This window comes from Apteryx mantelli, chromosome 29 (assembly GCF_036417845.1).
Source record: "Apteryx mantelli isolate bAptMan1 chromosome 29, bAptMan1.hap1, whole genome shotgun sequence".
In the NCBI taxonomy this organism is placed as follows: Eukaryota; Metazoa; Chordata; class Aves; order Apterygiformes; family Apterygidae; genus Apteryx; species Apteryx mantelli.
In genome coordinates, this window is record NC_090006.1 from 4,208,748 (window position 1) to 4,218,858 (window position 10,111).

The following is a 10,111-nucleotide window of genomic DNA, read 5'->3' on the forward strand; positions in this document are numbered from 1 at the left end:
CACCACTTATTTCCATAACTAGAATGATGGTGGTTTTTCTACTCAAAACCTATCTGCTTGGTTATAAGAGGGAAGGGAAAAGGTGAAATTTTCCCCTACACTAAGGGCCTACACAAAACCTGCCTGTGTGAGATTAAAATGAGTATTAAAAGTAAAATGATAGTTTTATGCTAGGGCACTAGGCTGGGCTCAGGAAAAATCAGGGTTTGAATCACTTGTGCTACTGCCTTATCCTAAAGTTAGGTCACTTTGAACAAGATTTTTAAAGGTATCAATGCACCTAATGGAGATTTTCAAGACTGTCTGACCAATTTACATATCTGTTTCCCCTGTACTTCGATGGACATAAGGACCCTAACCTGCACAGGTGTTTTGAAAATCCTCCTGGACATTCATCTTTATTTTATTCACCTAGATACTGTTGAAAATTTCACTCTAAATCTCTTTATGCCTCCATTCCACATTTGTGCATTAAGGATAACATCACCTGGATGTTTAGGGGCTGTTGTAGGAATAGGTACATGAAAGACTGGAATATGTTGAGAAACAACAGTAAGGAAGACCCATATAATTGTTACAGACAGAGATGAGCAGTTGAGGGATGATGTTCTGTTCCTTCATGTATCTCCATTCGTTCCCTTCTGCCTTTCCCTCATCCAAACCTGAGACATTTTCAGCAAATAGTTCAGCAGTTCTGCCCCTTAGCAAGGAGAAGAGCGTCCACATCCTGTTCCTCCTGGGAGCACTTTCAGGGAAAGGATGTGGCATTTCACACTCAGCTGCCACCAGACCAACCATGGCTCTATTGGTTCGGCTCAGATAGTAACCTCCCTTCCGTCTTCCTCCATTTTCTTTTCCCAGAGTTTCAACCCAAGCCAGCTTGCAGATTATTTTTCTTTGACATACAAAGAAAACCATGTGGCTTTTGCATCTGAGTTCCAGCCCTACTCTCCTGTTTGCTTCCTCTGTCTATTCTCAGCTGCATTCCAGTCTCCCCACAACCTGCCTGCTGCTTGCCAGTCCAGGCCTTTCCCCTCCATTTTCAGGGCTGATCCAAAACCCATTGAAGTCAACAGAAGACCTTCTATTGCTTTCCAGGGCCTTTGGATCAGATTTACAGTTCCTCTTTAAAACCAGCTCTTTACACATAAAGCTTTTTCTTGTGCTGGCCTCTGTTGTCTCACACGTTCCCAGAGTGAATTATCCTTCTTTTCCTTAGCTACTGGTCTTCAGTGCTTTGTCTTTCTTCCGTGCTGGATTTCAGTTAAAGGATATAATCAGCTGGCTGCTTTAGACCTACTCAGAGTAGCTGGGAAGTTGCATCCTTTCAACTGTTAACTGCCCACTCCTCAGCTTATGTGCAGCACCTGGCTATGTTTGTACTGCTAGTCTTTAACATAAGGTAAAATACTTTTACCAAAACTGTAACTGAAACTAACTCAGTAAGCACCAGCCAGTTTCTTTCCGAGTAGCTCTAATTAGATCACAGACTTTCATCTGATCATGGCTAAGGAAACCTCATTACAAACTTTTTACATCTTGTCATCCTTTTGCCTTGGAGAAGATCACAGACGTATATGGTATGCGACAAAGACATATATGGTATGTGACAAGCGTTATTTCCATGTTATTTCCTCCCTTCTTTCCTTCCCCTTTCTTCAAAATAAAAGACAAAAAAAAATAAGTTACTTCATCATCTTTGCATATCTCTTCTACTTGTTAGCTGCATTTTGCTTGATTCTCCTTCACCAGCATAATCTAATGCAGACTGTCAATAGTTAACTCAAGGTTCAAGAACTTCTGATATATTTCTCAAGAACCACTGACATTTCATAATTTCTCTAAATGATTTGAAATGATTGTTACTGAAAGTTAATGCTGCTTGGAAAATATATACAACCCTATTTCTGGTTGTGTTGCATGTTATACTATCGTGTGCACATGTACAAGGTGTTTAATGCTTGCCATCTCTCTAGCATGAGTGACAATGCAGATCATTGTGAATTAAATGCCGTCATCCTTTTTTTTTTTTTTTTTTAAGGTTGTTGTTTTTTATATTATTTATATTCTTAGTATGTCGGTTCTGGCTGAATTTTACCAAAGGACAGGAGAATCGTGCATGCTCTGACATGGTATCCAGCGCAATACCCTGCTGGCTGGCACACAAAGGATGAAGAATTGGTCACTTCTTCAAGCTGAGTTTTGGGAGGCAGAAGGCACCACCCTAGGCTGTGGTCCAAGCCTACTAGCCTATGTGAGAGAGCAGTACAAGGCAGTGCGTGTGCATGACCAGGGATGGGTGTGCATCTCGTGTCCCCATGAACCAAACCTGATCTTTGACTGTTCCCTCCCTCCTTTGCCACCGTGTTGCCCATGGAAGGCCTTGCACCTGCCAGCCCTGCCTGCTGCCCTGCAGGTTGTATCACAATTGAGCCTTTCAGCTCAACTCCTTTCCCTCATGGGGAGTTTGGAGAGAGCTGGCAAGAGATTCAGCTTTTTTCTGGCAAACAAGAAGGGGGAAGCAGAATTATTTTACCTGGATGACCTGTCACAATGTCTCCAGTTTGATGGGCTCCAGTTGCTTCCCACACACATAGAGTACATAGCGAACATTTTATTAAGCCATCTCACCTCTGCGCTTGAGGCAAGAACATGAACAAAGAAGCAACTGTCCAACCTGAGCTACCTCTGCAGCAGGAGATTTTTCCTGGCACAGGAGACTTGATGTAGTTACTGACAAAGAGCTCCCAGTGTGGACATGGCTGTCCACCAGCCAAGCTGTGCTTTGTACCAGCATAGCAAAGGTGCCTTCCTTTTGAGTGAAACAAGCCATACAAGTAACAGGCACATTTGTGTCTACATCAGTGTGCTCCGTCTGGCACAGCCATATCTTCATTACCCCAGTCATCATCATTATGTGGTACAGACTATATATGACAAACAGTCTAGACTTTGATAGCCAGTACAGCTCCTCTGTCTCTAAGATTTCTTCTTAGCCCAGTCTGCTGCCATGAAAGAGCAGTGGGTTTTGCTGTTCATTTTTTAGTAGCTGCTTTTTGCCTTTTAATGCCTTGATCCATTCCTTTTGATTATTATGACATTTAATGTGCCTATATTGCTTTCTCCTCATAGCTGTAAGAAAAAGATACAAAGCAGGAAAAAAACAAACCCATTAATGACCTCTTTGGATTACCCCTAGACTCTGTGATCTCAGCTATGTAACTCAGCAAGCAATTCAGTATCTAACAAATCCACGCTGATGCAGGGTAGCTAAATCCACGCTGATGCAGGGTAGCTGAATCCACTTCTAAACCAATGGAAACAAATAGAAGAGACATGTGGAATTAAGCATGTGATAGTCTCTCTGCTGTAACCCCCACAGTCATGTGGGGAGTCACCTTGTGACACCGTGGGAAATGCTGTGACCTACAATGAACAAGCTTTCATTTTGAGATGAAAGCATGTACACAGAGGCTGTTTTTTCAGGGTAACTGAGGCGGGGATGGACTGCAAGTTTATGCTGTATTTTACTTGCAATAGCTTACTTGTATGTTTGTGCTCTGAGACCATGGAAGAGGAAGGCTAGTGAGGAGTAGCTGCTACACAGTGGATTGCACGGCATCTTCCACTGACGACTTCGTGGAAATGCTTGCTGTGATGAATATATGAAGTGGTGTTTGCATTTTGCTTTCTGTGTGCAAAGCTTCCTCCTTTTGCTTCCAGCTATTTGTGAGTCACAAGCTGAGAGAACCATGGCGGTTACTTTATGCTATACCCTCAGCTATCTCTGGAGATTTTGGAAGGGCTGTCTACTACAAAAATGACCTCTTCCCCATATGGGTCATGAGACAATTCCCTCCATCCCTCTCGACTGCAGCCTTTTATAATTACTTATGGCCTTTCTAATCTTTTTCAGTCTGTCTGTGAAGCAACAGACAGGGCTGTGAGTGACCGCAGACATTCTTCAACACTTCTTGCAAAATAAAAGAGCCTCTGAGCAGGTGTAAATGGAGCAGGTGCTCGGTTAAGATCTTCTTACACTGCCCTCTTGTTGTATACTCTGTTAAAATAAGAAGATTCTGGTTATCTGGTTATTCTGGTTTTATGGCAGAAAATTGCTGTCCAGATGAGTCATCTATAAAGAAAGATGTCGTAACTTGATGGTCAAGAAGGTTATCTTTTCAGAATACTCATTTTCAGAAAACTTCACCTTTTACATTGCAGGACAGTGCTGAGACAGCAGGATTTGCGAGGGTTTCTTTCTGAAAACATCTGGCCAGAAAGCACACTAAAAATAGACTGGATTCTCAATAGGCCAGAGAAAGTGTGCCCCATTGTAGTAACCTCATGTAACCTTCTTTTCATCTAACAATTTGGAGTTAGAGTTTTTGAATAATAATATTACCTTTCCTAACACAGAGTCTTTGAAATATCATGCAGTATCTTATATAAAGAATAATACTGCAGTGCTTTCAGACCTAGGAGAACTAAGCCTGAGCCAGAAGAAGCATCATGTTTAATGTCTGTGACATGCTTAGGCCTTAATTAGACAGGGATTGTAAAAGGACAGTAGTGAAGTTCTGTCTGTTGTACTAACACTACTTGGCTTGTTAGCCTTGGCCTCAGTTTTGTTCTCCGTTACACCACGAATAACTTTCGACCTTTAGACATGGTGCAAGGAATGGAGTGGAGCACTGTATTTATCTCCATGTGCACTATGATTCCATAAAAACAGGGTCAAAAGCAACAAACCCAACCTTCTGGATCAGATGTATACCTTTAGGATTGTATGAAACTGAGCTGCAAATTGTTGATGAGGTATCACACCTTGAGAGGGAATATGGACACTTTCTAGTTAGGGCAAGATGTTGGTCATTTGTTTTTTCATATTGTTTTTATATGTGCAACTTTAATGAAAACAACAGAGCCAAAAAAACACTGACAAGCTGGAGCATCTGTGGGCATTTTGGCTACAGGGGATTGTAATGCTTGAACATGCTGTTTCTTTACTTCCCACATTGTCTTCCATTAAATTGACCTTGAAAGTACTTATTTGGTATTGCTGACAATAGACAGCCCCTAGTTGGTGTAATAAGATAGAACAACAGCTTGAACTGTACTGTTTCCTCGAAGATGGATATCTTTTCTGCCTTTGGCCTTATTCAAATCATCTTGTTTTGCTTATCTAAACTGTTCTGCATACCTCAGCTGCTCAAGCGGTACTTGAGCTCTTTCTTAGGTAGGAGCGTGTTAAGGATGTATCTGAAATGCTGTAATATGTTGGGGACTCTCAGTCTCTTGGCACTTCTGGTGGGCATAAGGATGCGTGAAGGGTGTTCCTTGCAATCCTAGTGTTGAAGGGTCGAATGTTCTTAGAATGATATTTCTCCTGGGATGATTCCACTGGAGCCATGGCAAACTAGGGTGACTAGACAGATGGGGACAGCAAAGCCATTGCTCCTCTGGGTATGAAGTACAAGAAGTGAGGGCAGTGCCAGAAGCCCTCTATGATATATGAAGACACAGCTCACTTCTGAGAAGGGATGAGCATTTCTAACAACAGCAAGGTAGAAATTATAAATGTCTGTGTTTACCAGGGCCTCATCCTGGTAGACCTGAGGCGCACACAGTCCTGCCAACTTGCATGATTTTATCAAGAATCTCAACACATTTATTGCTTTTCCTAAAGTCTTGATCCCTGGAGTCATGTGAATAGTTCACAGTCTTGGCTTATGGTCGTGGCTGTTGTTGTTGTTGTTGTTATTATTATTTTAATTAAAAAAAAAAAAACAAATTTCTAGGCCTCAGGAGTCCAGAAAATGCTTGAAAGCATGAACCTGAGCAATGTAAAAGTGAGAAAGCAAATAAAAAGATATTCAAATGCATTATTATTTTATTTTAATTTCATGGTTTTTTTCTGCTATTTTTTTAGGCCTGGCTGATGGTTTTGAATGTTTGGAATTGGCAGCCCTGATCTGAACCGTTTCCTTCTCCAAAGAGCCTGTGAGCCATAAAAAGAAAAAAGGTGAATGAAAACATATATTTAATCCTGTTTTGTAGATACAGTACTTTGGAGGGATTGGGACTAAGGACTCGTGGTCTCGCAGGAAGTCTGTAGTGGCATAAAGAACTGATTCCAGATCTCCTAATCCCAATCTACTCTGCAGAAGAGTAGCTTGGGTTCAGCACTGTGCTCATGATGCTGTGTGGCTTCTAGGCAGCTCAGAATAAGCTAGCGTAAAAATATTGAAAGTAAAAAATATTGAAAATGGCCCTTGAGAGGATATGAATGAGCAGAGCTCCGGGGATTTTACCATGGGGGTGGGGCAGTTTTTATCAGCAGAGTTCAAGGGCCCAATATGCAGTTCAGTAAGAAGTTATCCCTCTGACCAGTAGCAACCCTCTTCTTGTAATGAGGAACTCATTTTGTGTGGATCGTGTTTCTCCTGCCACCCTCTGCACACCCTGTGCAAGGGAGGGGCTCCAGGCCTAGCCGGGAGCTAACAAAGGCAAAGCCCAGTGTGGTTGTTTATCTGCTCTGTGCACTATTGTCTTTGATCAGATAAGCCATACGGTGAAACCCTTCCAGATCCAAACCAGCCAGAAAAAAGTGAGATCACAGGCTGCGAGACAAGCCCCAAACCTCTCAGGTTTCTTCTGTCCCAGGTATGTACCTGCCCCGTCAAGTCATATGATAGGGGACTGGCTCCCATTCCCATGGAGAGATGCCTTCTAGTTGCGCTCCGGTCAAAGGTGTGCTTCCTGCCTGCATCAGGACCTTACCCACTAAGCAGGGCAGCCTGGCGGGGGTGGTGGTGAGGGGGTTGGAGGAGTCAAGTATCAAGAGGAAAAACTGCATCTGCCGTATAGGAGGTAGGTTGTGGCTCTAATGCTGCAAACACATGAGATACAGGCTGAGCTGAGCGGACCAAGGGGCAGGAGCCAAATGTGTGAAGGAAACTTTTGGTGTATGAGGCCTGGCAGGTTGGCAAACTCCTGCCTTCACTTTCCGTAACCACAGCTCAGAACAGAGGCAACAGGTTAGTCCGTTGTCCTAACCTGTCCGTACTCAGTGTATGAATGTTAGCTAACTCAAAATTTACTGAGTTGCATTTATTTTTCTTTCTTAGCTGGAATGTGGCCAGCCTTTAATTGGTGTCATTCAGCCAAAACTTATTTACCGCCTTTTCCTGGTTTCCGTGTGACTTTTGGCCTCTTAGAGTATTTTAATTGGAAGCAAAGTAAAGACTGCTTTAAAATTATATTTGTATGAGAGAAGTTTTTAACCATCCTGTTTAAAAACTACATTTGCTGAGTGCCAACCCAAACGTATGCAGGTACATTAAATAGAAAAGGTCCTTTCAAATTATTACCTGCAAAAGGTAAAATTCTGAAAATTAAATCATGTAAAATAAACTTCCAAATGCACCTAGTGGCAACATTTAATTGAAAGTTAGTCCTTTTTACAGAATACCATATACATTTACATTTATTAGCTGAGCATTTTTGAGCTGCTAATCCACAGTTTCCTGTTATTATTGCTGTTTTAATCCTCAGAAAACACTGAAAACTATTTTTAAAGAACAAACTTGGTTAAATAATTCATGAGAAAAGATAGCAAACAGCAGTAATGTGCACACCAGATTAGCACAGCTCACTAGCACTATTGAAATATTTTATATTCTCAATGGAAGTAGTTACAAGGTTAATGCTGACAGATAGTTACCATCAAGTGGCTCTTGTCATGGTCTTTCCTTATACTGTAACAGCTCTCAGCTTTGGTCAACTTTTTATAAGCTACCTACTCTCTCACTTAATTTATCTGAGGTTCTGACAGCACTGATAATATCGGTAAAGATTCCCCAAATCCCTACAGTATACCAATATGGTATTAGCAGTGACTTAGATTGGCAAATAGCATGGCAGAGAAATTAGGGTGTTTGCTAACGCTGTTGAAATGTAGGCATAAAAGCATTAGTATGGATGAGAAATAAAACCTAAGGAATTCCTTTTCCACTGCCTCAACTCTATTGAAATGAGGGGATTGCTTTAAATTTGTACTGCTGCAAAGAAGTGATGGGAGACTGACTGATGCATTTCACTAAAGCGGTCAGGTCAAGGATGTGCCAGGATTCATGTTGCAGGAACATCTGAGCATGGGAATGTGGCTGAACGTGGCAGCCATGCCAGATCCCTATGTGCCCTAGCTCCAGGCACCAGTATCCCTAAACTGGGCTGCGCCCTGGGTTCGTACTGCCTAGGATGAACAACCAGCATCAGCCTTTCACGCGCGGCCTGGGTGCTATTGCAGTCAGTGTTGCAGCCTTCAGGTGCAGAGTTATGGGCTTTGGCTCCTGCTCACAGATGAAAGAAGAGATCTTTAAAAAATTAAGTTCTGCTGAGTGTTTGAACATGTGGCCCCTCACCTGAGTCTTCATTATTCAAGCGTTTAGAGTTTTGATTTGTGTGTGTATGTAGGTAAGAGAGAAAGAGAATGTGCAGAGGAACAGAGAAGGAGATTACAAAATCTTTAGGTAAATATGCCATGTAGTCACTGCTTTTGTGTGTGGCAATTTCTCTAGTGGGTTTAGTTAAATATTTCCAAGTTCCTTTCTTAAAATAAGTCTGGTAAGCTATTTTTGAGCTCTGATCTGCTGCCTAGGAAAATTAATGTTTTTTTTCTCTTTTTTTGTTTTCAATCGTAAAAATTTGGGAAGGGCATGGTAACCTTGGAACCTTGCTAAGATACTAATCTGGAGCCAAATTTAGTTTCATAAAACTTTGGGGAGACATTTTTTAAAAACATTCTGTTTTCTTCTGAGCACCCTAGCCTTAGTCAATTCTGTGCAAAAAGTGCCAGAATGTTCCAAGAAATGCTGATTTTGCAGTATTTCCAAGCTCACTAGTGCCATGAAGTAGTAAAACAAAATTCATGAGAAAAAAACCTTACAAGATTTCCAGAATAAGAGGTTTGGTATACAGTTGCCCAAGTATTCTACTGAGTGAACACCCTAATTTTTAGGGACTTCTGTCAACTATAGAACAGAGTAAGAAACTGACTGAAAACCAAACACAATGTTTATTCACGTTAAAGACACCCAATAAGATTCTTGGGTGAGTCCAATAACGACATGAATAAAACTGGAAAAACACTTAAAATCGAACTAAGTTTTTATGAACTGCAGTTTTATTTACTATCTATTACATAAACAACTTGTATGGCCTTATTTGATCAGCATACCTTTTCATTTATTTTATGCTTAAAAATGAGAAAACACTTGTTTCCCTCAGTCTTTTTTGTTTTAATTTTACTGTGTATGATGAAATGGTGTCAGCGAAAGCTATTTTACTTCAAGGGTTTAGTCATGTGGCTGGCCACATCCATGAGAATTTGCAATCAAGAGTATGGAATTGGCTATTGCAAGCCCTGGGACATTAAGGGTGCAGCGTTCGGGGTCCTTCAGGGGAGACGGTGTGTTTGCCTGTTGGTCTGAGAGCTGGAACAGCGGCTGAGCTAACACCAGGCCAAGCTTTCAGGAACTGTATCTCAGCCAAAGTGCAGAGGTGGCTCCAAGCAGCTCTCACCAAATTGGGCTTGACACCTGAAGAGGGGTCCTAGGTGAGGACCCATGGGAACTCAGGGATAAAACAGGATCTTCCCTTTATATCTGTATTTTGATGAGATCCTAGGATTTTTAGGTACCCAGCTTCCCACTTCTTTGAAAGCCAGATATGTAATTCCCATAGGCCTATTTAAAGTCTCCGGTTTCTGCTTTTTGGAGGTTTTTGACTTACTGGTAGGATTTGCTGCAGAAGCCGTTTACCATGCTAGTGTCTGTCTGGTTTAAACCAGAACCTCACAGGATATTGCTACTCCGAGGGAGCAGCTCCAAGTTGAATTAAGAGCTGACTTTCCTCTGTCATTATTCCTCACCTGACCATGCAAGAACATACATTATTCAAAAAAATTTTAAAAAAAGCCCAGGGCTAGTCATCTACTTTTAATCTCACATAATATGCTTTTTGTTGGTGTCTCTGTCTAATTTTATATAATCCCCCATTCTGGCACCTCCTTTATCCTGAGGAAAGGATAGCCTTCTTCTTAGAAGAA